Raw genomic sequence first — 27,216 nt, 5'->3', positions numbered from 1 at the left:
ACACCCTGCAGGCTGTGTTCACGCCACCAACCCCAGTACTCTCCCTGTGCTCCAACCGAAGCCGGAGCCTCAGCTCCCAACCCCACCCGCGCCAGCAGGTGAGCTGAGAAGCTTCTCGGGCTGGTGAGTGCCGCTCGGCCGCTTATGCTCTGTGCGGGAATCTCTTCGCTTTTCCCTCCGCACCCCTGTTGCTGTGCTCTCCTCCGCGGCTCCGAAGCTTTCCCCCTCCGCCACCCGCAGTCTCCGCCCGCGAAGGGGCTTCTTAGTGTGTGTAAACCTTTCCTCCTTCACAGCTCCCTCCCACTGGTGCAGGCCCTGTCCCTATTCTTTGTCTCTGTTTATTCTGTTTTCTTTTGCCCTACCCAGGTACGTGGGGAGTTTCTTGCCTTTTGGGAGGTCTGAGGTCTTCTGCCCGCGTTCTGTAGGTGTTCTGTAGGAGTTGTTCCACGTGTAGATGTATTTCTGGTGTGTCTGTGGGGAGGAAGATGATCTCCGCGACTTACTCTTCCGCCATCTTCCCGGAAGCCCCCAGTAATCTCAATTTTATTGTGGCTGCTATGATTGTGTCTGCCTGAGTTTGAATCCTGGCTCTGCCACTTACTAGCTATGTGACTTTGGGCATGTTGCTTAACCACTATCTCTGTGCTGTAGTTTTCTCATCTATAAAATGGGCATAATAATATTACCTATCTTATATGCTTGTTCTGAGGATTAAATAAACTTAATAGCTATAAGTCCTTGGAAGAATGCCTGGCCCATAGAAAATGCTATATATGTGCTGGCTAAATAATTAAATAACATTATTATCATTACACTAATCAAAGAGAAATTCCCCTTCTCTTTACCTAAGAAACCCCAAACCAGGAATTTAAATTCGAATAAAATATGCTTTTCGAGGTTGTGAAAACATCCAGTTAACTATATTTGAATTAAAAAATCAGGCTAGCTTATTTTACAAACCTTAGAACTACTTTATTAATGAAACATTTTCTGGATATTGCATTTAATTCAGAGTTGAGATTTTCATAAATGTTAACTTTTGTCTTAAAACTTCTACTGCATAAAGCTCGCAGGCAAACCTTCAGACAATCAAAAGATTTGCCTTAGCAAAATCTCAAATAATAATAAAAAGGGACATTGGACTGTGAGAACTGACTGCATACGCTGAAAACTGAATTATGTAAATTGATATTCAAGCTTCCAGAAGTAAAGCCACAATATTCACAGATAAAAACTTCATCCTTTACCTTTGTGAAGTGTATGTGGAGTGTTGGTTAACTGCAGGGGGATGCTAGCTCCCTCCATTGCCTGGATGGGGGGAGGTGGTGGGTAGCAGGTGGATTGTGGTTAGGGAGGTTGCTTAGGTATGGTTCTTACGGCAGGGGATCCTAATCTTTCTTTAGGGTCTCATGTAGTCAGTGGATCATCTTCCCTGAACAATACAACTTTTTTTCATCCTTTCTTTTCAGAGAGATTCGTCCCAATCTGAGAACTCCTGCTTGAATGCCTTGGAGAAGGCCTGGGCTCCACACTTTGGAAGAGTTCAGAGTCTAGTTAAGAGATGAGACACTTCTGGGATCTCTGTAACTTTTCATTGTCCCTATGGAAGTGGGAAATGTCACCCTTGCATGGCAACATCGAAGCTTCCTCAGTGGTAGACAGGTAGGTCCTTGGCAGTTGCGTGTTTGCACATAAGCATAGGAAACTATACCACCACTTCTGTGCACTTGAAATGACCCCATTTTGTCCTCTGAGGTAGAAAATCTTTATTATTTTTTTGGTTTGTAGAGGAAAGGTTGAAACTCAGAAAGGATAGGTGGCATATCCAAAGCTACACATCTAGCCCCGGTGCCTAACTCTTCTTCCTCTGTGGGAGAGAGGGCAGTTCTCTTTTCCATTCCTTGAAATGTCCTTTGAAGATCTCACCCAGGTGAAAAAAGGACTTTCCATCAGTGGAATTTATTTTATTACCTTTGATAAAATCATTTCGGGGGAAGGAGTATTGTAGTATTGTCTTCTGTCTTGTTAGAATTTAGAATTTTATTTTTGCAAACTTTGATTCTATTAGTGAGAAATAATAACAATCCAAACTTGCATTTATTTGATAACTTTCTTTTAAGGAAGTCAGTGAATACAATTCCTGACAATTCTATAAAGCTTCAGTAACTTAAAAGCATGTTGTGAATGTTGAAGTTAAATCATATCTCCCAAAGGATTTTCTTTACTTTTTCTATAAAAAATTTTATTTCATTTATGTTAAATCAATTAGTCAAATCATCCATGAACATATGTTGGGCACCTACTATGTGCCAGATTTTGTGCTAATGGGCAGGTTGGACTGGTTGGATGAGTTGATTTTCTAAAAGAAAAAATTCAATTCCGTCTTATCAAACTTCAGATTAACTTGAAGTTTTATGAACAGCAAGACTCCAAACATAGGGTATGCCAGGAATTGCAGAAATTGGAATAATCTCTAATATTTGAGGATTACCATGCTGGTTGTTATCAGTTTGTCCTCTAGATCCAGTTCTGCACTTCTTTGCCCTGCCCTGTTCTTTGGAGTGTGTGTGGGGGTGGGAACGGTGGAAGGGAGGATGGGAATGCTGATTTCTATGTATTGGTTCTGCTAGCATCTCTTGCCTCTATCTTCTGGTTGTGTTTGACCAATGGCAGACCAGCAGGAAACCAGAGGGTGGGAGGGGAAAGAACCCACGATATTTATCCTCATTCTCTAACTCCCTTCTCATGGTCTGGCAGAGTTGAGTTCCTCTCCTGCTTTGCCTCTGTTGGAGGTTACCTCTTTCACAGTGCCGCTCTCTCCAGGCTGTATACCTCACATTGTGTATCTGTAACATTGGTTTGTCTACTTGCCCTGTCCGGCCTAGGGCTGGTACTGGCTTCCCACTGTTGCTAGTCCCTGGATGTCTTGCCACTCCTTATTGGTTCTTTTAGCTCTGCCCACACCCCTGTAAATAGTCCTTTATTTTGAATGTGCCATCTGTTTCCTTTAAGCATCCTGACTGATACTGCCAGTTAGTCTGTGCCAAGCACTACACTACGGCTTCATGGATTATCTCATATAATACATACCCGCCCTGTGTGGTAGGTTCTAATATTACTCTTATTTTTAAAAAAAAACGTATCAAAAAGAGATTTAAAGGTAACACAGCTGGAAAGTGGTGGGGCCAGGATTTAAACCCAGGCAGTCTGATTACAGAGCCCATCCGCTTACCCATGATGCTGTATGTCTCTGGTCAGATTCTCTGGGAGACTGACTGTGAGATGAAGATTTGCAGGGCAGGCAGAATTTTGGGGAGTAGAGCTTGCAGGATGAACACCTGGGTGGGTGGGTGGGTGAAGGGAGCAGGGTTGGGGAGAAAGAAGTTGAACTGCAGTGCAGGGGAAACAAAAGCCTAATCCAAGCCCAGGAGGAGCTTTGGAGCCTGGGAGGCTTCCAATTTGGGGTAAGGGAGCAGGGGTTTTATATGCTGGTATTGCCCAGACACTCAATGCAGGGCTTTAACTTTGGACCCTCTTTGGCCAAGGTAAGTCCAGAAGAGAGACTGTTGAGAGTGTTGACTGCCAACTCTCCCAGAAGCTGGGGGAATGAGGGCTTAGTCTTGGAGGGCAGATCTGGGCAGCATGTCATCACATCCACTATACTGTTTGAAACACATATGGAGGTCATGAGTTAGCAGCTTGCTCAAATCATGTGTGATCTTTGAAAACGTTATTAGACTCACGTATATAGCTGGTTTTCCAACTATACATGCGTGTGTGTGTGATTTTGATGTGATCATTTGATGTTGTTGAAAAACACTGAAGCAGGAGTCAAGAGACCTGGATTCGAGTTTCTGCTCTGCAGCTTAATACGTGCCTTTTGTTCAATTCACTTAATGCTTCTGGATCCCAGTTTCCTTACTCATAAATTGAGGAATTTTGATTAGATGGTTTCTAAAGCTATCTTAAACTGTAAAGTTCTCTGTTTCTATTAACTTATTAGCTTTCTAAAATCCAGAAATAGCAAAAATAAACATGTTGGAATGCTTTTTAAGTAATGCTGGAGACTATTTCTTGAAACCTCCAGTTAGTGACTTTCTCAAGCTTTGTCAGTAAATCATGATGAATATCATGAAAATTCACACAGCCCCAGTATCACCCAGTGATCTCTGAAGAGCAGAGATGCCCCTTTTCTCACTGGAATGTCTTTATTTGGTATATGTGAGGTTTAAGAACACTAAACACTTCTCATTCTTTCTGAGCATAGCTCATACAGATATTTTATTTTAAGAATTGTTTTGAAATTGCTTTTGCAGGGTCATTGTTAAAATTTGAACAGGCATGATCTTAATTTGGCTAGATCTATATTCCTCAAAGTGAGAAGGAGTAGAAAATGGCCTTAGCTTGAGTTGGTAAAATAAAACTGATTCTCAAGGTATAGAAAAGCTAGAGAAACAAACAGGTAAACAAAATCTAGATAACAAAAAAGAGAATGAAGGTATTGATGATAGAATTCTGAAAAAATATTGAGTAAGTACTCAACATTGTAAACTTTAATTAAAACTAACACAAATATATCTTAACAAGAGAGTAAAGGCTTAAATACAGAACCAAGCAAATATAGAAATCCTTTAAGATTGATTTTCCTGAGCTGTGGCCAACGATTCAACAAAAATGGAAAATAACTATTATTGTCAGTCATGTATGGCCCTGCCTGTATGATTTCCCAATGTAAGCCTTATGGTCGAAGCTGCTTGAACCATAAATAAATAAATAGACATACCTTCACTCTGCTTTCCTTACCTGATTCTTGTTAAACCTTATCAACAACTGTAGAGGGCCAAAGAAGCAATTTCAATAAATATTTCATTACATGGGAGCCCATTTGCTGGCATTTCAAATAAATAACTACATTCTCTCACTCAGTGGACCTAGAAGGGGAAACTCTCCAGTTTCCATTTTCAGACTTTCTTTTACTTTCTGAGGAGGTCAGTCATTTTCGTTCTCCAGTGTACAACTCGATTATTTATTGGAGGAAAATGTTTTAAACCAGGAAAAGAGAAAAAAATTCCAACCAAATAATTTATTGAAGACTGTCTCCTGGCAGATTAATCCCTACTACTTGGCCAGGGCTCATTCCAGAGTGATCAGACTGGTCAAGCTTAAATTGTATGTCCACAGAAAGTTGCATAAATAACCCTAAATACTGTGAACCTCTTCGCACTCGGTCATCCCCATGACCTTCAAAGAAAATGTCAGAAAAGTAGTAAGAGAAAATATAGCCTGAGATGCTCTAGTTATGGTATTTTCTAATAAATAACACCGTTTTATGCTCCTTTCATCTAAACACATTTATCAGTTAAGACTTGCATGCTTCTCAGTAAGTGAGTAGAAATACTGCCCTTTACCTCGTGGGTAACCTGGAAATACAATTAAATGTATTCTAAGTCAAGCTCAGGAGCTATTTTTAGAGCCAGGGTTAACTTTCTTAAGTAATATCCTTATTTTATTTTCTTAACTGTATTCACTTGAACATTGCCTTTAGAATATACTGTGGTCCTTTCTTAATTGTTCCCTTAATAGAGACTGTGTACATGGGAATGTTTGAGGAGATGATTTTGTGAAAAGCCCTAGCTTCCATCTTGATTATCCAAAGGATGGGCCTTGATTTACAGCTACAGAGAAACAAGAGCTGTTCTAGTTAGACTTTGCCTAGTCACTTTTTGCCCAGCAATTTCAGTTCAAAAGTGAAGTCATCTTCTCAGCCAATCTCCTTTCATCCTCAAGTTTTCAATTTTGATTGGAGACATCCCTAGTATTTAAGTCTTCTGTACCAGAAATTATGAAGTTATCTTAATTCTTCTTTCTAATTGTCTCGAGCTAATATGTTATGTACTGTTTATTCTTATCCCTTTTTAATGAAAAAAGTGCTGGATTTAGAAAAAGAGACCTGGAATTCTAGTATCCCAACTCTGCCACTTACTAAATGAGAGCCAGAAAGTTTCTAAGAGTTTTAGTGCCTTCCCCTGTGAAATGGGGGCTAGTAATATTTGTTTTGCTGATATCACACAGATGTTTTTATGATGAAATGAGTTGGTGTGAATTGTAGATTATCCCAATTTATATGGTAGAGAGAAGCAGGGGTAACCTAATTAGATCATTGCCTTCTTTTGGGAGCCAGAACATAAAACTGCTGCTCTCTGAGCACCATCCACTCCCATGCATTAGAAGCTTTAGGATGGCTAGCTTCCTGTCACTTACTGCATATACCCAGCCCTGATCCTGAGGTGTAAGCCCTCTAGAAGCTGTCCATCAAACTGCTTACTCCTGTGGGCCTAGAGAGAAGGCACACCCCACTTCATACCATTGCTGCTAAACTGTGTTTCTAGGCTGCACTGAATGTAGTTCTTCCAAAGTACCCACAATTCTTCAAGAGACCACAGAGACTAGGTTCACCCTTCTTCATATCCCTGTTTTCCTCAACTGCCTACTGGACCTCTCCTTTTTTTTTTTTTGCGTTACGCGGGCCCCTCACTGTTGTGGCCTCTCCCGTCGTGAAGCACAGGCTCCGGATGCGCAGGCTCAGCGGCCATGGCTCACAGGCCCAGCCGCCCTGCGGCATGTGGGATCTTCCCCGACCGGGGCACAAACCCGTGTCCCCTGCATCAGCAGGTGGACTCTCAACCACTGCTCCACCAGGGAAGCCCTGGACCTCTCCTTTTGAACATCTCACACTAACATCATACTCGATACACCTAAAACTGGAGTCTTCCTCCCAAACAGTTCCTCTCCAGTGTCTCCATCTCAAGGAACCGATGAACACCACTACATTTCACTAACTTGTCCAAGGCAGCAATCTGGGGTAGGCCTTCCACTCACCAATATCTAATTAAACACCAAAGGCTCTTGCATCTATCTCCTAAACATCTTTTAATTCTATTCACTTTTCTTCCTCTTTATTGCCACTTACCCTGTCTCAGGGCATCATCATCCTTTACCTGAATTACTGCCACAGCTTCCTAAATTGTTTCCCAGCCTCTCCTCACTCTTCACCTCTCTCCATTCTATCCTTACATTCTAGCCAGAGTTAGTGTTTTAAAATGCAAAGTTGACCATGTCATAGCCCTGCTTAAAATGTTTTAAATGATTTCTACTTGCCTTCAAAATACTGGCCAAATTCCATGAATCCTGTAAGGACAAACTTCTGCTATTGCTTCCAGCTTCCCTCTCCCCACTCATATCATGTATGAACAGCTTATAAGCTTGAGTAATTACTCTCAGTTCCAAGAATGTGCCTTGAGCACCTTCATGATTTTGTATATGCTCTTCCCCCTCACTCAGATCACTTTATCTTCTCTCTTTGCCTGGCCAATTCCCAGTCATTCTTTGAATTTCAGTTTAGATGTTGTTTCTTTTGGAAAACTTCCCCTGTTTCCCTAAGTTCTGGGAACACCCTGTATTTCTGCTATTGTAACACTCAACATGTTGTTTGGCGCTTGTCTGTTTATCCACCTATGTCCCTTACTAACACTCCACAAAGGTGGGGATTATGACTGGTGTGTTCACCACTCTATTCCAGGTACTCAGCACAGTGCCTCGCAAGTAGAAAGCTCAAGTATTTGTTGAATAAATTCATGAATAAGATCAATGACATCTTTGTTTATTTTCCTGGTCAGCAGAGTGATATGGTTCCCGTTGCATGATTATGGATGGTGCCAACCCCTCTATGAAATGGAATAGTAATACCTGTCTCAGATGACTTCAAGGTTGTTTTTGATACTAGTGAGATAATTCCCATGAAAGTTCACTGTAAAATGATCAATTTCCTACTAATAAAAATATATCATTATCAAACTCATCATGTTTTCATCAGCATGTGCACGTGTATATTAACCATTTTAGGGCTAGTATTTGAATTTAGTCATTTAAAATTCTGTACTGTGTATATCAGTTAGCTATTGCTGCAGAACAACCTGCTCCAAAAACTTAATGGATTAAAAAACAACTGCTTATTTAGTTCATGATTCTGCAGGTTGGCAGTTAAAGCTGTGGTCAGCTGGGCAGTTGGTCTTGACTGGGCTCTATGGACAGTTACTGGGTCAGCAGGGGGCTGGTTGGACCAGGATGGTTTCAGCTGGGCAGCTTGTCCCTGTTCTGTGTGTCCTCTCATCCTCCAGCAGGTTAGTGCGGACTTGTTCATGGTGGAGGCAGGGTGCCATGAGAGTAAACAGAAGAACATAGGACCCCTTGAAGTTTAGGCTTGGAACTGACACAATATAACTTGGTTACATTTTTATTAGAAAGCAAACCCAAAACCAACCCATATTAAATAGGTAGGGGAATCTCTGGAAGACATTATGAAGAGTGAATACAGGGAGGGAAATATTGTGGCCATTCTGCAAACAATCCACCATATTCTGTCAGCATCTTCATTTAATTATTTACCAAGTCACAAATCTGACCATGTTGCTTTATCTAAAATTCTTTAGTGACTCTCCATTGCCTTCTCATACCACTTCTTACATGGCAGGCGTTGACTGTTCTAAACACTATATATATATTATCCCTATGAGGGAGGTACTATTATTGTCTCCTTCTTACAGATAAGGAAACTGGGGCACTGTGAAGTTAACAAACTTGCCCAAGTTCACTCAGCTAGAAGTCTGGTTTTAGCATCAGGATCTGGAGCCTGTAGTTTAACCTTCATCGTCTCCTACCTCTTAAGACTTAGCTCAGTTTGATCTGTTCCCCTGTGTACTTTGACATTTCCTATGTTCAGTTACCTATTTCAATATCTGATGCCCCTGTGAGTTAGCCACTCAAGAGCACAGATCATGCCTTACCTCTGTAGCCATTGAATGTAGCACAGAATCATGTCTTTGTTGCCCTTTCCATACCAAGATGCGTCTTTTGCACCATTAAAAATCTCTGCTTCTTGGATGAAAAAAAATCAGAGTGAAGACTATTAGTCCTCACAGCATCTCCAAGAAAGAAGTGACGAGTGGGAAGCTCTATCTCATTTTGCAAACAGGAAATTTAGGCATGTGGAGATGAAATCACCCAGTGCTGTGCCAGGATTCTTTTTTTGGTTTTCCAATTCCTAGTTTTGTGTTCTATCTACCAAAGAGTGGTATTTGTCTATGAAATGCGGCTGATGGTTGCTTAATTTTCCCCAGAACAAAAGTTTAAAAACCTAGCAATTAAATTAAATCACCCAAGAGGGATGCCTTCTTCCATTGTAAAGTTTTAAGGGAACAAACTTTTGGGGAAACTTTTTTTCCCTGGGGTATAGTGCTTTCTTCTCTTTCAGCAGAATATATTGTGTCTGATGGAGCAAAAAATTGTTTTTAAGAAACCCTGCACCAATCTGTCTGCCCCAGCTCAGACACATGCTCGAACAGAAAATTAAATTCACAGAAATGAGAGAAAATCAAGAGAACCAAAGGAGCATGTATTCTGTTTCCCAGGATCACCCTCTAGTGTATTTACTGGCCTGTTGGGTGACAGGGTGATGAGGGGAAAGGATTGGTTGAATGCAACTAATTTTTCATGTCTTTTTGCTTATTTCATCAACGCGCCATGAAAAAAGTAAGCGTTATGCACATTTTACCTACATGGTTTTAATCTGTGAGAAGCTTTATTAGAACTTAGATAGTTAAAACAGTTTTGTTTTTTTTCCCCAGTGCGAGTTTCATTACTACCATTTGCTTCATTAACAGCAGTAACTTCTTGGGTGTGAAGCTTGCTTGAAATGGTAACTACTTAGAGAAAGTGGAGGGAGAAGGAGAAATAAAAGAAGAGGCTTAAGGAATAGTGCCACTGAAACACATTCATGGGAAAGAAAATCAACTGGATGGTCTCTCTGACCACATAACTGTTTTTCCTCTTAAAGATTTTTGGCATTTGGTTTAAATTCTATTATTTCCTAAAGAGTAGTCTTTAAATCTCCTTTTAATCATCTATTGTATGCATATCATTTCAACTTAGGTAGAATTTTTATTCGTATAAAAATGTTTTGTGTTTTTGCTTCATAGTGACTTCCCAATTTTACAACCTTCCTCTGTCTTCTGTCTCTAAATTTCATTTGCCAATAAAACTATGCATTTGAATACTTGGTTCTAAGCTTTGTAAAAAGAGGGAGTTTGGCATGTCTTGTAAACCATGTACTTAATAAAAGTTAGATGAGGATAACGAAGATGGTCCTGCAGATGCTGACCTTTCCCAGTAATCTGTTTTCCTTGAAATGATTGTATTTGCCTCAGTGACTCAAAAAAAAAATCTCCTTTTTTCTATATCTCAAGAAGGACAAAACACCTTCCGGATTTTATTATTTTCTACTCCCGAATAAGAGTTTGACTGAGAGACCAGAAGCCAAGTCCCTTGGGTCACTGAGCACAATGGTGAAGTTGCATATGAACTGGCAATTAAACTCGCCAACTCCTCAGGCATGTCTCGGATTCTTCCCCACCCACCCCGCCCCCACCCCGCCCCGATCTCTTCTCACCTCTATTCTCAGAGTGGCTGGTTTGTTATGAAACTCATTCTTTTTAGGCCAAGTTTCCTTTGAACAGGGTGCAAAGGCATATGATCCTGTGGATTAGAAGTGGGTTGTCATCAAAATGATATAGCTCTGTTCTTCTCCGTTCCTTTCTTGGAATGGCTGAGAACAGACTTGCGAAGAGAAAAACTTGTTGGCGTTTGGGAGCTGCCAGGTTTTAGAGAGCCCAATTATGTCTTTTTTGAACTAGCATTTCTTTAATAGAGTTTAATTTAAAAATGTTTTTTTTTTCATTTTTGACATTTCTTGTAGTTTTTAATTTGAAAGGATGAGGATATGTTTACTTGTGGGGAAAGTGAAAACAGATTGTGCATGAGTAAGCAGGGTCAGCTGGCCAATTGTGATGATGCTGGAGTGGCCGTCAAATGGTCCCCTATACTCCAAAAAGTGCCCTTTTTATTGATCTTGTCCCTAAAAGTCCCCCAGTGTTTGTGACTTTGCTTTAAATCATTGTTGTTCCACTAGTGTACTCATCTTGTTTGTGGTTCAGCATCTATTCCATCTACTTCTTGATACAAATACCCACAAGTTTCCTATGAAAATCCACTTCCTCCATTTCAGAGGAGTTGAGTCCAACAAGTCTAGTCCAGTCTCCTGACCAGGGAAGTTAGTTCAGGTATGGGAACGTAGCCCAACTGAAGAGATGTGAAGGGACTTTTGCTGGATTAAGAAAAAAAAATTTTTTTTTAGAGAAGTCTTTTGCTTTTCACAGGAGTTACTAGACTTTTGATCTCTTTTCCACTGGAGTTTTTTGGTGGGAGGATGTGGGGTGTGTGACCACAGCCTTCCTTTTTTGTCATAAATGTCAGGAACTGAAGAGACCTCTGAATGGAGCCTGAGCATGGAGCTGAATGTGTGGAGGGCAGAACAGAGAGACAGCAGGAAACTGGGCCTTTGGTAACACCCCTTGAACACTGGACCAAGCCTCACCTGAACTCATTGCTATCTAGTATGCATGTTATAACTTTTAGTCACATGGTTATCATCTATTTGGATTTAATTATAAATATTACTGCCTTTTGAGCTCCAGAGAGTGTGTGGGGCCAGCTGAAGCTGCCAGGCCTGCATCACAGCTGACCTCTTGCTCTACCCCATCCTGCTTCTTCTCTTCCACAGGGGTTGATCCTGAGGAAATTCCATCTTGGACTCTTCTTCCTGGGGAACACAAAACATGACAGTCTGCCCCTTATGGACAGACTGATTTTTCCATGGGCTCACCACAAAATGGAACAAAACACAGCACAACAAATTTATTATACCTCACTCGTGCACTGTTCTTCTGGGAATTCATCTGTTAGGTTTTGCTCCAAGAGCCAATAGTCAACTTAGGAAACAGAGTTATCCCAGAAGGGGGTAGGAGGGAAAGGAAGTCAAGAAGACCACTATCTTCTAGAATCTCTAATCAAATTTTATGTTTTATTTTTGACATATCTGTATACTCATGAAACTATCACCATGATCAAGATAATGAAAATATCCCTCAGCCCCCCAAAGTTTCCTCGTGATCCCTTGTAATTCCTCCCTTCCACCTCTACCCCCTTCCCTATGCAATCACTGATCGGCTTTCTGTCAGTATAGATTGGTTTGCATTGTTTAGAATTTTATGTAAATGGAATTATAAAGCATGTATGCTTTGGTTTGCCTTTTCTCACTCAGAATAATTATTCTGAGATTCATGTGTGTTGCATACATCAACAGTTAATTCCTTTTACTGATGGATAGTTTTCCATCTTATGCATATACAATAACTTGTTTATTTATTTACTTGTTGATGGACACTTGGGGGTTTTCAGTTTTGGGCTATTATAAATAAGGCTACTATGAGCATTTAGGTCTTTGTATAGACATTTGCTTTCATTTCTCTTGGCTAAGTACTTAGGTATGGAATGGCTGGATCATGTGGCTGGATCATTATAGGTGTATGTTTAACTTTTTTTGTGTGTGTGGTACGCGGGCCTCTCACTGTTGTGGCCTCTCCTGTTGCGGAGCACAGGCTCTGGACGTGCAGGCTCAGCGGCCACGGCTCACGGGCCCAGCTGCTCCACGGCATGTGGGATCTTCCCGGACCGGGGCACGAACCCGTGTCCCCTGCATCGGCAGGCGGACTCTCAACCACTGCGCCACCAGGGAAGCCAGTATGTTTAACTTTTTAAGAAACTGCCAAATTGTTTTCCAGAGTGGTTATGTTTTTACACTCCCATCAGCGGTGTATAAAGGTTCCAGTTCCTCTAACCCTTGCCAATTCTTGTGTGTCTTTTCAAATGTTAGCCACTCTATAGGTATGTAGTAGTACCTCATTGTGGTTTTCAATTTTAATTTTTAATTTGGAATTTTCCTAATGACTAATAATGTTAGTCATCTTTTCATTTGGTTACTTGCTATCCACATATCTCCTTTGTTTTTTCATTCTCGTCTCATAATAGTGTCCTTCAAAGAGCAGAAGTTTTAAATTTTCATTAGGTCCAATTTTTAAATTTCTTATTTTATGGATCATGCTTTTAGTGTTCTAAGAAATTTTTGCATAACCCAAGGCCACAAAGATTTTCTCCTATGTTTTCTTCTAGAAGTTTTATAGTTTTAGGTTTTACATTTAGGTCTATATCCATTTATTTTTAATTTTTTATATGAACCATTTTGAGTTATTTTACATATATGGTGAAAGATATGGATTAAAATTGTTGTTTTTTTGCATATGGATATTCAAGTGTTCCAGCACCATGTGTTCAAATCGCTCATCTAATTTTAAAATATGGAGCACATAATTCCAGTGTAGTCCATAGACTATCTCAGCATAATCACTCCTAGGGTTTGTTAAAAATGCAAATTCCTAGGTCTTACACCAGCCCTTTTGAATTAAAATCTTACGGCAAATATCTTAGGTGATTCTCGTGGATGCTAAACCTTGGGAGCAACTGGCATAATGCCATTATTATTCATTAACACTTCCCTCAAGTCAGTACTGTCTCCATCAGAGATGAGAAAGGATGTAATTTAGAAAAAGTCAGTCTCTACAGGATGGAAATAAACCAGAACAGTTTCTATTGTTTATTTTTAATACAGAAGATTTTATACATATACAAAAGTAGGTTGAATAGTATAATGAGTTTCTATGTACTTACTATTCAATTTTAGCAATAATCAACATTACAAATTACTTTTAAAAAAAGAGGAAAATACAGGTGAATTTTTGCTATGTGAGGAAAAATGCCAAAGCTTAACAAGCAATGGGGAAAAACCAAAAGTAGAAAAAAATACAATGAGCAACTACAAAAAAATCAAAGATCAATATATTTGCCATAATTGTTATTAAAAACCTCTATACATCAAAAAAAATCTTAAGTGATTTAAAAAACATACATAATTGAGGAAATATTTTTGAATAGAACAGGTGATTTTTAATCTAAAAAGACATATAAAATGATTTAAAATGACTAAAAATCTCACTAAGTGATAGAAGGATAAAAGGGCAAAGGACAAAATATACCATTGAGATTATATTGAGAGGATGTTATGCAGCCAGTAAAATTATCTTTAAAAATAATTTTTATAATGATGGGGAAATGCTTATGATATGGTGAAAAAAGCTGAATACAAAATTTATGTTTTGTGTGTCCTCACAGCCTCTTCAACAAGTGGTGCTGGTGAAAGTGGACAGTTACATGTAAAAGAATGAAATTAGGACACTTCCTAACACCATACACAAAAATAAATTCAAACTGGATTAAAGACCTAAATGTAAGGCGAGAAACTATATAACTCTTAGAGGAAACATAGGCAGAACACTCCATGACATAAATCACAGCAAGATTCTTTTTGACCCACCTCCTAGAGAAATGGAAATAAAAACAAAAATAAACAAATGGGACCTAATGAAACTTAAAAGCTTCTGCACAGCACAGGAAACCATAAACAAGACGAAAAGACAACCCTCAGAATGGGAGAAAATATTTGCTAGTGAAGCAACTGACAAAGGATTAATCTCCATAATATACAAACAACTCATGCAGCTTAACATCAAAAAAAACAAACAACCCAATCCAAGAATAGGTGGAAGACCTAAATAGACTTTTCTCCAAAGAAGATACACAGATTGCCAACAAACACATGAAAGGATGCTCAACACCACTAATCATTAGAGAAATGCAAATCAAAACTACAATGAAGTATCACCTCACACTGGTCAGAATGGCCATCATCAAAAAATCTACAAACAATAAGTGCTGGAGAGGGTGTGGAGAAAAGGGAACCCTCTTGCTCTGTTGGTGGGAATGTAAATTGGTACAGCCACTATGGAGAGCAGTATGGAGGTTCCTTAAAAAACTAAAAATAGGGCTTCCCTGGTGGCGCAGTGGTTGAGAGTCCACCTGTCGATGCAGGGGACACGGGTTCGTGCCCCAGTCTGGGAAGATCCCACATGCCGCGGAGCAGCTGGGCCCGTGAGCCATGGCCGCTGAGCCTGTGTGTCCGGAGCCTGTTGCTCTGCAACGGGAGACGCCACAACAGTGAGAGGCCCGCGTACTGCAAAAGAAAAAAACACACTAAAAATAGAGCTACCGTATGACCCAGCAATTCCACTACTGGGCATATATCCTGAGAAAACCATAATTCAAGAAGAGTTATGTACCACAGTGTTCATTGCAGCTCTATTTACAATAGCCAGGACATGGAAGCAACCTAAGTGTGCATCAACAGATGAATGGATAAAAGAAGATGTGGCACATATATACAATGGAATGTTACTCAGCCATAAAAAGAAACGAAATTGTAGTGAGGTGGATGGACCTAGAGTCTGTCATACAGAGTGAAGTAACTCAGAAAGTGAAAAACAAATACTGTGTGCTAACACATATATATGGAATCTTAAAAAAAAAAAAGGTTCTGAAAAACCTAGGGCCAGGACAGGAATAAAGATGCAGACATAGAGAATGGACTTGAGGACAAAGTGAGAGAGAGGCATGGACATATATACACTACCAAACGTAAAATAGATAGCTAGTGGGAAGCAGCTGCATAGCACAGGGAGATCAGCTCAGTGCTTTGTGACCACCTAGAGGGGTGGGGTAGGGAGGGTGGGAGGGAGACGCACGAGGGAGGGGATATGGGGATATATGTGTACATACAGCTGATTCACTTTGTTATACAGCAGCAACTAACACAACATTGTAAAGCAATTATACTCCAATAAAGATGTTAAAAAAAAATAAAACAAGGCTTAAGGAAAAATGAGAGCAAGTATGCTCCTGGATGTTATTTTTTTAAGTTAACTCCAATGAACATGTATGTATTGATGATGTAATCAGAACAGAAAAAAAAAGTATTTTTTAAGAAGAAAGTGAAAGGGACATTTTCTTGGCAAAGTCAGAAATGGGCACAGATACAAACATGAGGCAAAGAAGAGGCACAGGGAGGGCTGGAGACTGGTTTTGCACAGCAATTGCCTTAAGTGAAAAAGTCGAGGTAACAGTTTTCTCCTTTGCAAGTCTTACCAGTGGATGAAGACTGCCTCACATGAGCGGTGCAGATTTTGGGAACTGGCAGAGGTGGACAGATTCTAATGGGCAAGCCATAGTCTGTTTTCCTGATCAGATATAGACCCTGCTCAAGCTCATAGAGCACCTTTTCTTGACTCCTGGAGGGGGCATGGAGGAAATAAGTTAAAGTCATAACAGCCCTTTCTACTTGTCCAAAGCCACCCAACAGATGACATGTCTGTTTGTTCATAGACTCTGAAGTGTCACTGTGTATCATTCTTCTTCTGCAGTTCAGAAACTCAATCTAAAATATTTCACTAAATTGGAAACCCACTCATCTCTTCTGGGTTTGTACTTCTGAACTGAAACTGAACTCTGGTTCACATGACCTTAGAACAATGTAACTTTTTGTTTTGAAAAAGAATGGCTTTAAAAGTCTCATAAATGGGTCCTGCCTGTTCTTGGAAATCAAGTAGCACTTGTAAACTCCAGTGACTAAATGTGTAATTGTGAATAAATAATGTCAAGGAAGCAGAAATGTACAGATTCTACATTTTAGGTTATACATAATTTCAGAAATAATAAAAATGTGTTTGTCCCTTTGAAATTCTAGTATTGGAAATTGCATCAAGAATTGCAAAAAAGGATATTAAAAGATACAAACAGATTATTATTATATATTTTTTTAATCTAAAAGAAGTAAATTAGAATGTCAAGTAAAGCTGGTGAGGTCTCCAAAGTACTACAAAGTTTACTGGAAGAAATTTTTATAAACTTGTTCTTTAGATGGTTCTATAATTTGATGGTTCCAGGTAGTTTAGATTAACATTCTCAGGCAGCCTTCTTCTGTGATCAGCACTAAAATAACTATCATCAAAACAACTATTGAGTAACCAAAGTATGCAGAACATAGCTTTATAAAGTAAAATAAATTTGTGTAAAAAAGTTTTTCTCAGGCTTGTCAGGAAAATAAAGCAAAGTGATAATGAACTATAAAAATGAGGCAACTTCTCCAAAACAGCAACATAGGACACCCTGAGGAGTTTAAAAAATAGATTTAAGAATTGATTCAAGTTATTTTCGCTACTTTTGTGGAGTCTCTTTTTAAAAGCAAGAATCAAAACGTAGTAGGGCGATTATGATTTTACTTAATGGAATAACAGAAACTAAAAATCTGAAATAAGAACAGGATCAGACAAATACTACATTTCATTTCTTCATATGCTAAAATATATACTACTAGATTTCTCTGACATGAAATACACATTAGTTTTATTTACTTATATGTATTAGTGTGAAGTGTGCTAAAAAGTAGAATCGAAAATAAGATTAAAAGTTAGAATTATCTATAGAACATAAGCTCTGGGCCCCAATTTACCTACAAAAGTGATGTCACATCCAAATTTTCAGACCTGCGGGTCTTAACCTTATATACTTTCTACTTAACTTGTTTAACAGTTTGATAATAAGCAGCATGTATTAAGTATCATAAATGTGTAAAGCATGTTCTGCAATGTCTGTCTTTGTGGAGGAGGGTTTTCAGGACAGTATATAAATAGCATTTTGAAACTGTTTTGATGGTTTACTCAACAAGATGAGTTACATTTTTACACTTAGTTGGCCAGATCCAGGATATTTAGCTCCTATTACTTTAGTAAATTCTGTACCCTCTCAGGTTCTATACTATGGCTGAAAACTCCTCATTTGATACACAAGGGGATGCTGGCCAGTGAGCAACATGTGAGCCATTATTTTAGAAAATATGGGCAGTTATATACTGGTAGGTTTAATTTACCTGGTTATTTGGGCTTAAAAATTATATGGTCTACCCGCGTACTGCAAAAAAATAAAATTATATGGTCTAATATGTGCTTAGTCTCCTGGTGAATTCCAAAATTACTGCCCCTATATCCATTTCTGGAGATGATCTACAGGAATACATATCCCAGCCTTCAACCATGCTGTTCCTCATAGAAAAATTCCCCGAACTCAGTTAAAAAGTACTACCTTTCATTTAAAGTCAAGAACCACTTATTGAATGCTAACTTCATGTCAAATATTGTATTAAGCACTGGAATAAAAAAAAAAAAAGAGATGAGCATGGTATGGTTTCCATGCCTCGACACACTGTTTTATGTTTGGCAGCATGCAGATACATTACCCTATTTCATCCTCACTGGAACTCCACAAGATAGATCTGATTTCCCCCATTTTACAGGTGATAAAACTGCAACAGGAATGTCACTCGCCCAGGATTACACTTTTAGTTGAGCCAAGACTATAACCCAGTTATTTTTGAACTCCTGGTTCTTTTCTCTATTATTCAATAGCATATGTTTTGCTCATGTTTTCCAGTCAAGATAGACCATGTAACTATTTTAATGCAGAAGTCCCTCTAGTCCAAAGTAAGAATTTCATTACCTTGCCTAAATTTCACTGGCCATTTCAATACCATAGGAGCAGGAAATTATTCAGTTCATGAAAAAGAAAATTCATGCACCTGTGGATTTCATCTTTTGTGCCAGATGAATAGGTGAGGTTGGATTTGATTTGCTCCATGACTAAACTCTAAAATTGGGATTTAAAATGGATATGTAATCTCACTTTGATTCCATTTCTCCTGTAATGCTGCCTAATGGTTATGCAAGTCTGAGAAATGTATTTAAAGTGATAACATGTCCTTTTATCCAGTAACATCAAACTGAGATCTTTTTTTGTTCACTTTTGCTAGACCTCTAACCTTTAAAGGTGAGTCAGGCAGCTGCAGAAAATCTGATCTTATTTTCTGCCCCTGGCAAGACTTTTTCAAGTTCATCTTTTTTCCCTTCTCTCAAAATCTGATGAAAAATGAAATGTCAGGAAAACAAGCTTTCAGGCTAAAAAACTTGTGTCTGTCTCTGTGACAGATGTCAGTTTGAAAGGTTTCAGGTCACCTGTCAGAAGTGTGCCAGTGTGATCTGTATTCACATCGACTTGACCTCACACCAACACTGAGTTGTGCTTTTAAAAATATCCTTGAAAAAGAATTAAAAGATTTGAAGTCATTGCCTTTTCCTCTATCTGTTAAGTCCGATTAATGAGACAAAGGAAGGGGAGGCAGAGAGAGAGAGAGAGAGAGAGTTTTAAAAGGACAGTTTGACCTCTGGTTGCCCCTGGCAGTGAACCAATCAGAATTCTTGTAATCCAAACACAGATGCCTGGAGCTAAACAAATCCTATACTTGTGAACAAGAATTCAGTTTGCTGTCAAAATATAGTGAAGTTCAGCATAGTGCTTCTTTCAACAAAATATCATGAATAAAAGTTTAAATGTTTGTGATCAATAGAGAAGAGTAATATTGAGCAACATAATAGCTCAATGGTGGCTCAATTTAGTAAAAAATATCTCCATCAAAAAAATCATGTGTTTTGAAGTCCTGTATTCTAATTCCATATCCTGGTTGTAACTCCCTAATATTTTATTTCAGAAACTCCACTGATATTATAGTACAAGTCAGTAGTTTTGTAATGACTAATTAATGGGGTTGAACTCTGTTCTTTTTCTGGATTAGTTACACAGTGTTCGAACTATTTATCACAGTGATTAAAAAATGTTAAAAAATGTTTCTTTTTCTAAGTTTTTCCCCATGTGCCTTTATCATAGCCTGGGAAACTTAAGGATTGAAAAAAAAAAAAAAAAGGTAGATTTTGTTTCACCAGTTTGGGAGGATTCAGGGCTTTGCCTTGTAACCAAGAAGGTAAAAGATTATAGTTCCAAAAGCATGTTTGTCAAATCTACCACTGTAAACAAGAGACTGGATCAGAAGAGATGAGAAAGTCCATGTAATATGACCCCAGAAACTTTAATAGCACTATAGAGATGTTAGCTTTTTTTCCCTTTGCTTGACTTAAGTATACTATACTTCCCTTCTTTCAAGTGGGCCCACTCCTGATGTGAAGTTGAAGATATGCTCACTGTATTTGTGTTTGGAACAACATTATTTTTGTGTATGGAAAACTTGGGGGGAAAAAATGAAGCGTAGACCTGGAACGCAAATTAGTTAGCTTGAAATAGTGGCGGAAAGCTGATTCTCAGCAATGATTTGTGTAGTATGTGTGACATTTTTTTCCCTTCCACAGCTATGTTTTAGACAAGTGCTTCTCAGGCTTGATGGGCCCTTGAATTTCCTAGATCTTGTTCACGGGAGATTCTGATTTGTAGGTCGGAGTGGGGCTTGACCATCTGCATTCCTAACATATTCCCAGGTGATGCAGATCCTGCTGAGCCTGGTCTTCATACTGGATGCAAGGTTTTAGGCTCTTCTCAGCTCTCCACAAGAGTGTGTGTCAAATACATCAAGGTTCCCAAGTTCAGGCGGCTTATCTTATTAAAAATAAAACAACAACCAAAAAACCCTTCTGACATTTTTTTCCTGTGTTGATGATCTTTTTTATGTTTCTGTGACTTGATCTCTTTTTAGGAATTTCAAATTTCAATATAACAGTAGCTACATCATCTCAGAATGACCCTACTGTATTACCAAAATAAAGCACAAAGATGGTAACAATGTCAGGTTTTCCCAAACCTGCTCTTAAGTCATTAGTTTTTCTCTAGGTCATGGTCTTGTTGAGAGCATTTTGCAACCTACTAGGTAATTTCATTAATACTGACATCTCTTCCTTGCCATCTAACAGACTGTTCATAATCAAAAGGTTGGAGGTCTCTATAAGAAGCACCCCGAGAAAAAACAGTTAAAAACAAGAGTAGTCAGAATTATCAGCAGTGTTTAGACCCAGATAACCACAAACATCCTGGAAGTTACTTCCCAGTGAGTCATGTTTACATCTCTAGATGTTAGTTTACTTTCCCTTCATTTTTTTTTTTCTTGATCACTCATGCAGTGGAAAACGGAAACGGAAACTTCCATGGAAGATGACTTGCCCATACTTGTGCCAGCTATGGGTTCCCACTACTGATGGGAAGGGATCTGGCTATTAGACAAAGCTGTCCCGATTTTCTCGTGCTCATTATATATTTATACTATGGACAGTCTTGTGACGTTATGCAGCTGCTTAAGCAGGAAACTAACATCAACTAAGAGAGTGCCAGATTTAGCTTTACCAAGATAAAATGCACCATATTTAATGCTCAATTTTCGTTCTATGTGTGTTAGATAAACACGTGATTGCTGAGATTTTCATACCAGTGTATTCAGAACTGTGTATTCCACTACAAGTTATTTTTATCCTTTGTAAAGATTCTTACTCTCTTGCTGTCAAATGCTAAGATCATTTAAACAAGTGAAAAATATTTGCTATCTTTCTCGAAAGGCACAAAGTACTTTCTGTACACAGGATGTAGCTCATTGCTACCTTATATTAGAAGCTAACATGAAGTGGTTGCCTATGACATAGTAAGACTTTAAGGACTACTGTATCATACGTTCATGAAAGCCTTTATTTCATGTTGTCAACTTCCTCTGGTGAGTCAGCCAGACAACTGTGAGTGCATGATTATAGATTGGAACCAGAAATACAGATCCATTATTGCTATCACATAGATAGCAATAATGTTAATGTTAATGTTATTGACATTACTCAATAACATTACTCTGATTAAACCTTCTCCTGTAAGAAAACGGTTTCAGCCTTTTTGATGAATATTGGTGGAGGAAAAAAATGGGGTATACAACAATTGTGAAAACAGATTTTTCCGCCTGAAATTAATAATTCTGAGCAGTACTAAAATTAATTACTCCGTGGTTATAAGTAGGCAGCGGATTTATGGTAAATGACAGAGTGTTTGCAAATCTTCCTGACTACTCGATTAGAAAATGCACAACTGGAGGCGTCAGCCGAGCATGCATTATTTAAGTGGTTGGTGTCTGGCGACAATCTGGAAACTGCAATTGTTGTGATTGCCGTAGGAGAATTCACACTTTCTGAGAGAAATTCTTTCACCTTTGTGTGCCCACAGCATGGATCTCTCGTCGTGGCAGCTGTAGGAAACACAGGAACTCCGTGACCTGGAAAATGTGGGACAACTGCCACAAGGTGACCCTGGAAGGCTGGGGTAGGCCCAATTAATTTAAAATTTTGCTTGGCCTTGTCTCTTCCAATTTTCTAAATCCTCTGGAAAAATGATTAATGCATACACTGCCAATGCGAAAATATTTTTGACCCTATTAAAGTCGACCAAGGGTAAACCAAGTGTAGGCTGGCATTGTATCAAACTAGCTTTATTAAATTTGATTGGAGGTTTGTATGAGGACGGGACGGACAAGGACATTATTTTGCACAGCGGCTCTCTTTTAAATGAAAATATCAAGAGGAATACAAAGTAGCAATATGCCCTGGACAGGAATCCTTTTAAATATAGGAAAATACCATGAAGAACTTTGTTTAAAGGGTAAACCATATTTGCTAGAAAATTTTTCTGCTCTCTTGTTGCTGTGCTGGTCAGTTACCAATGGGGGTGTTTTAATTTATGGAAGCCTTATATTTTTTTCATTTATAGATGAGCTACTTCAACCTTGGTTTCTTTCTCTTATCTGTCATTGAATTCTATGAGTTAAAATTATCTGTCTGCATTTCGAACCTTAGCAGAATGTTTCCCCAATGAAGCCATCCTATGCAATCATTTAATTAATTAATAAAGTTAAATTGTTTTCCTACTGGTTATGAATAAAAATGTTTTGAATAAAAATGGTACAAGTCAGGCACAATTTCAAAGGACAGACTTTCTGATAAGCATTTCTTCCTTCTCCAAGAAGGAGAAAACCCATTTAATTGTCATAAAATACAGTCAACATCCATATTTCCTATGTAATGTTTCTCATAGTTTTCTCAAACCTAGGAGATATTTAGCTACATTATCATAAAGCATATATTTTATCCATTTGTCATATGCAAAGTACAGCAACTTTGTAGCAGGGGTGGGTATTAATAACATTGATATAACTAGCAAATAGTAAATACTTGGTGAATGAGTGAATGGCAGAAATCACCTGTGACCATCTACCAAAGGGGAGACTAGAGTTACAGCTGGAATGACAGTTTAGGAGGTGGCACTAGGCCAGTGAATGTTCTAAAATACACTAGTCATTTTAGTCTAGTGAGCATGGATGTGGAGAATAGGTAGTCATAGGATAAAGAATATCCATGACTGGGGATATTAGCTTTACCTTTGATTTTTAAACTGAAAGATAGGAATGAACTATCTATAAGACTTGCAGATTCTATCACTCTTCACCCATGTTCCATGGCTTTCTCGTCAGTGTCTTCCTATATCTTTGCCCTGTTGAGTGCAGGCCTGGCCTTTTGATGTGGTTTGGCCAAGGAAATATGAGCAGAAGTGAGTTGTCACTTCAAGCAGAAGCTTTAAGAGCCAGGGCATAGTTTGCTTATTCTGTTTCCCTCTGCATGACAGTCAGCAAAGTTCCAGATAAAGGGCAAAGTAGAGCCAAGCTACAGCTGACTTGTGATATACACAATACTGTGCATGAGAGACGCACTCTTGTTACTGCTAGCCTTTGGTGTTTTGCAACTCTCTTTTACCCCTGTAAAACACAGCTTACCCTGAGTGACAGAGATGTAAACTGTGTTCTTTCAGCATGACCTAAAGAATGTGACTCTATGAGCTTTGGGATGAAATTAGCTGTCATCTTCCTGCTACCATATCTAGGACCCTCCTTGCTTCCACACCCATCTACTCCTTCTTGCCTCTTTAATGAATAGAGTGAACCTCCTCTGAACAATGGTCACAACCTCTACTTGTGCTCTGGATCCCATCTCCTCCCAAATGCTAATAGCCTTTTCTCTCTGACATTGCAGGAGAGAAGGGATAACTCAATCTTTCCCTGTCGAATGGATCATTCGTATCTTCTGTGCTAAAAACAGTTCTTTCTTCACTCCATATCCCTTTCAGCTGGCCCCTTCCCATTTCTCTCTCCTTTTTCTCAACCAAACTTCTCAAACTACTTAACTGTGGGTGCTGTCTGCACATTCAAATCTTTAAGCTACTCTGAGTTTTTTTATCGCACCACTGAAAACAAATCACTCTTGTCAAGGTTAGCAAAAGCCTCCCTATTGTCCAATCCAGGGGACACTTTAATGTACTAATGTTGCTCTGCTTCTTAGCAGGATTTCACTAAGGTGACCATTCCCTCCCTCATGAAGGACTCTTCACTCGGTGTCCAGGACATTCTCCTGGCTTCCTTCTTACCTTTGTGGTCGAATCTTTTTCCTTTACTCACCTGTAAAATTTGTAAAAAGTGGTGCTCCATATGGGTCAGTATTGAGTCCCTTTTCTTACTATCTGCAGATTATCTCCACGTATTGAATTTGGTCTCATGACAACTATGGTTTCTAGAGTTGCCGTTCTGAAGTTCCCACTTAGAAATACTCATAAAAACCCCCTTTATATAAATATATACTTTCTTATTTCCCACTTCAAAACATTTTTCATGAAATTTTAGGCAGCATTCATAGTTATTTTAATTCCCTCATTTTATTCTTTAAGAAAACTATCGATCATCCGCAGTGTGCCAGGCACTATAATAAATGTTAGCAATATAAAAATGAATCAGATATAATTCTTGCTCTCAAAAAAGTGCTTAGTGGGGAGGAATATACGCACACGATTATGGTAAAATGAGTAAAATGAGAACATTTCTAATAATGTACCTTCTATAACACATGGTGGGAACATAAAGGAAAGAGAATCTAGGTTTTCTGGGGCAGTAAGAGAAAGATTCCCAGAGGAAGTTATATTTGGGCTAAAACGTAGTCAAATAGAAATTTATAGAAGCAGGGAAGAGGAAACATTATTCCTAAAGGCAAGGAGATGTGAGATGTGTCATGTTTAGGGAATTTAAAATAGTTCAATAGTTTTACAAAGAATAGGTGAGGTGGGAGAAGACTAAGAGGTGAATTTGGATTTAGGGACCGGGCTGAGGGCATGAGGGCATTTTATGGAATCATATTTTCTTGACTTTGGGCTGACATTTCTGAGCTCTTTCCGATGTTTCTGTTTAATCCGTCCCAATCCTATACGCATGGACCCTATTATATCAATACTAAGGGGAGGAACAACATAAACACTACTAAAAGATTCGAGACAGGAAGCATTGTATGCTGTTACATTTCTAGTCTTTGTATTCTGCTATTGTATCTGTTTGCATTCTGGTCTTCTATTTTCTGACTACTTCATTTGGTTTTGAGTAGCAGTTTTCTGGAAAGATAGAGGCTGAAAGTTTTTTTAAAAAATTTATTTATTTTTAATTTATTTATTTTTGGCTGCATTGGGTCTTCATTGCTGTGCGCAGGCTTTCTCTAGTTGTGGAGAGCAGGGGCTACTCTTCGTTACGGTGTGCGGGCTTCTCATTGCGGTGGCTTTTCTTGTTGGGGAGTGCAGGCTCAGTAGTTGTGGTGCACGGGCTTTGTTGCTGTGCGGCATGTGGGATACTCCTGGACCAGGGATCGAACCCATGTCCCCTGCATTGGCAGTCGGATTCCCAACCACTGTGCCACCAGGGAAGCCGAGGCTGAAAATTTTAATGTGTTGATAAGTACTATTACTATTTATATAATCTAATTCCAGTCCTTTACCTTTCATACTGTAGGGAAACAATACTTCTGAATATTGAATGGCTGTTTGAAGACTAAACTTTCTCTAGTTCAATATGGATAAAATCAGTTATAAAATGTTTGAGAGTTCAGTACTAGAAGAAATTGGTATAGGGTGAGTTACTGTAATATATAGTTTTATCTAACAGAACCCATTGAAAGTGCATGCATCTGGGTGACTTGGCACTGTTTTAGAAATGGCAAACATGACAATTTCTATAATTTTATTATATTTACATTCTAAGCCTAAATTTATTGATATTTCTTATTATGCTCATGATAGATAACATCTTTAAAAAATTAAAAATGGCTAACCCAGTATATATACATGGATTCTTAAATATTCCACACCCACCAGAGCAATGCAGCAAGAACTTTTGAAACTAATTCAGGGAAGGCGATTTTGCTTCTAAATATTATAATATAAATAGTATTTAAAATATTTAAATTCTGTGATGAAAAATTCAGTTGAGTGGTGTAAAACATATTTTGACTTTGCTTTACCTTAAAAAAAACTCTTCTATTTTCATCACTTAATTTATGACAGGAATGACAAATTGATCATGAACAGGGCATTCTAGATGAGATTTTTAACTTCACAGATGAATATGTTGGGGTGAATCAAATAGTTGAACGGACAAACCTTCCCCATGGAGTGCTAGCAGGCACCATTGTCTTACTTGAATTATTTTATAGTTGCAGCTGAATGGACTCTGATAACTTCTCCAGTAAATTAGTCATTCTAGCGAACTGCCTACAGCATTTTTGTGAAAGCAGTAGAACCAAGAACAAAGAGACATTAGTGTATGAATCAGATTCTGCCCTGTGACTTCACAACTAAGTTGAAAAAAAAATGGGATGATAGAAAGGAAAGTGCAAGCCTAATTTTCTGAAGATAGAGGCAGTTTGTAAAATGACTCTAAATATACAGTGATTTCTTATCTGCTGAGCTCTAGCCATTCAAACGCTTGTTATAATTTTGCATTAGCATTTGATAGACCATAGCTGGGTGGGTGGCCGCTGACATATAAGTTGGCTCCACTAAAGTAAAGACTCATTACTTATAGGGAGCTTGAGCTACTGGGCACAGGGATAGTTTTTAAACACCAATCCTTCCCCACCCCTCCAACAACATGTGACAGGACATGTGATGTCTCTCACACCAGGACACGTTCAGGAATAAAAAAAGTCTACACTCCAAATTATATGAGGAGAGACTAAACAATTTATAAGATGATTTAAATAAAAAGCTAAGTAATTATGGGCTTCTTTTTTCCCCATAGTGCTGATGTGTCCTCTCAGCGTTAGGTAAAGTGTTTACGGATATTCATTAAGGATTCTAGGACACTGGAGTGCTACTGGGTTTGTTAATTTCTACCAGAAAGCCTCAAATGTGTTACTCTACTTGAGTGGGTAGTGGGGAAATCTGGTTCATTATTTCTGATAATGGAAAATGTACTTTTCTGCAATGGCAGCTACACAGCTCACAATTGTGGATGTTGAGGAATTAGGCATTAGTTTTTCCAGGTGTCTAGGGTTCCACTCTATATCTCTCTTTTTATACGTTATAGCTCTTACAAAG

At 38.7% G+C, this 27,216-nt stretch overlaps 1 long non-coding RNA gene across 1 annotated transcript in view; it reads left to right on the top strand.

Annotated features, from left to right (window-relative positions):
• The window catches only part of LOC114892009, a 458,069-nt gene that overhangs the window by 305,672 nt on the left and 125,181 nt on the right, over positions 1-27,216 (top strand). The window contains exons 6-7 of the long non-coding RNA XR_003792668.1: positions 1,470-1,662; positions 21,985-22,080. This is a non-coding gene — a long non-coding RNA (uncharacterized LOC114892009). The remainder of the gene's footprint in view (positions 1-1,469; positions 1,663-21,984; positions 22,081-27,216) is intronic.

The sequence above is a fragment of the Monodon monoceros genome, unplaced genomic scaffold (assembly GCF_005190385.1).
Source record: "Monodon monoceros isolate NGI ecotype Baffin Bay Population unplaced genomic scaffold, NGI_Narwhal_1 Super_Scaffold_12, whole genome shotgun sequence".
In the NCBI taxonomy this organism is placed as follows: domain Eukaryota; kingdom Metazoa; phylum Chordata; class Mammalia; order Artiodactyla; family Monodontidae; genus Monodon; species Monodon monoceros.
This window is presented reverse-complemented; position numbering and strand designations above follow the sequence as displayed.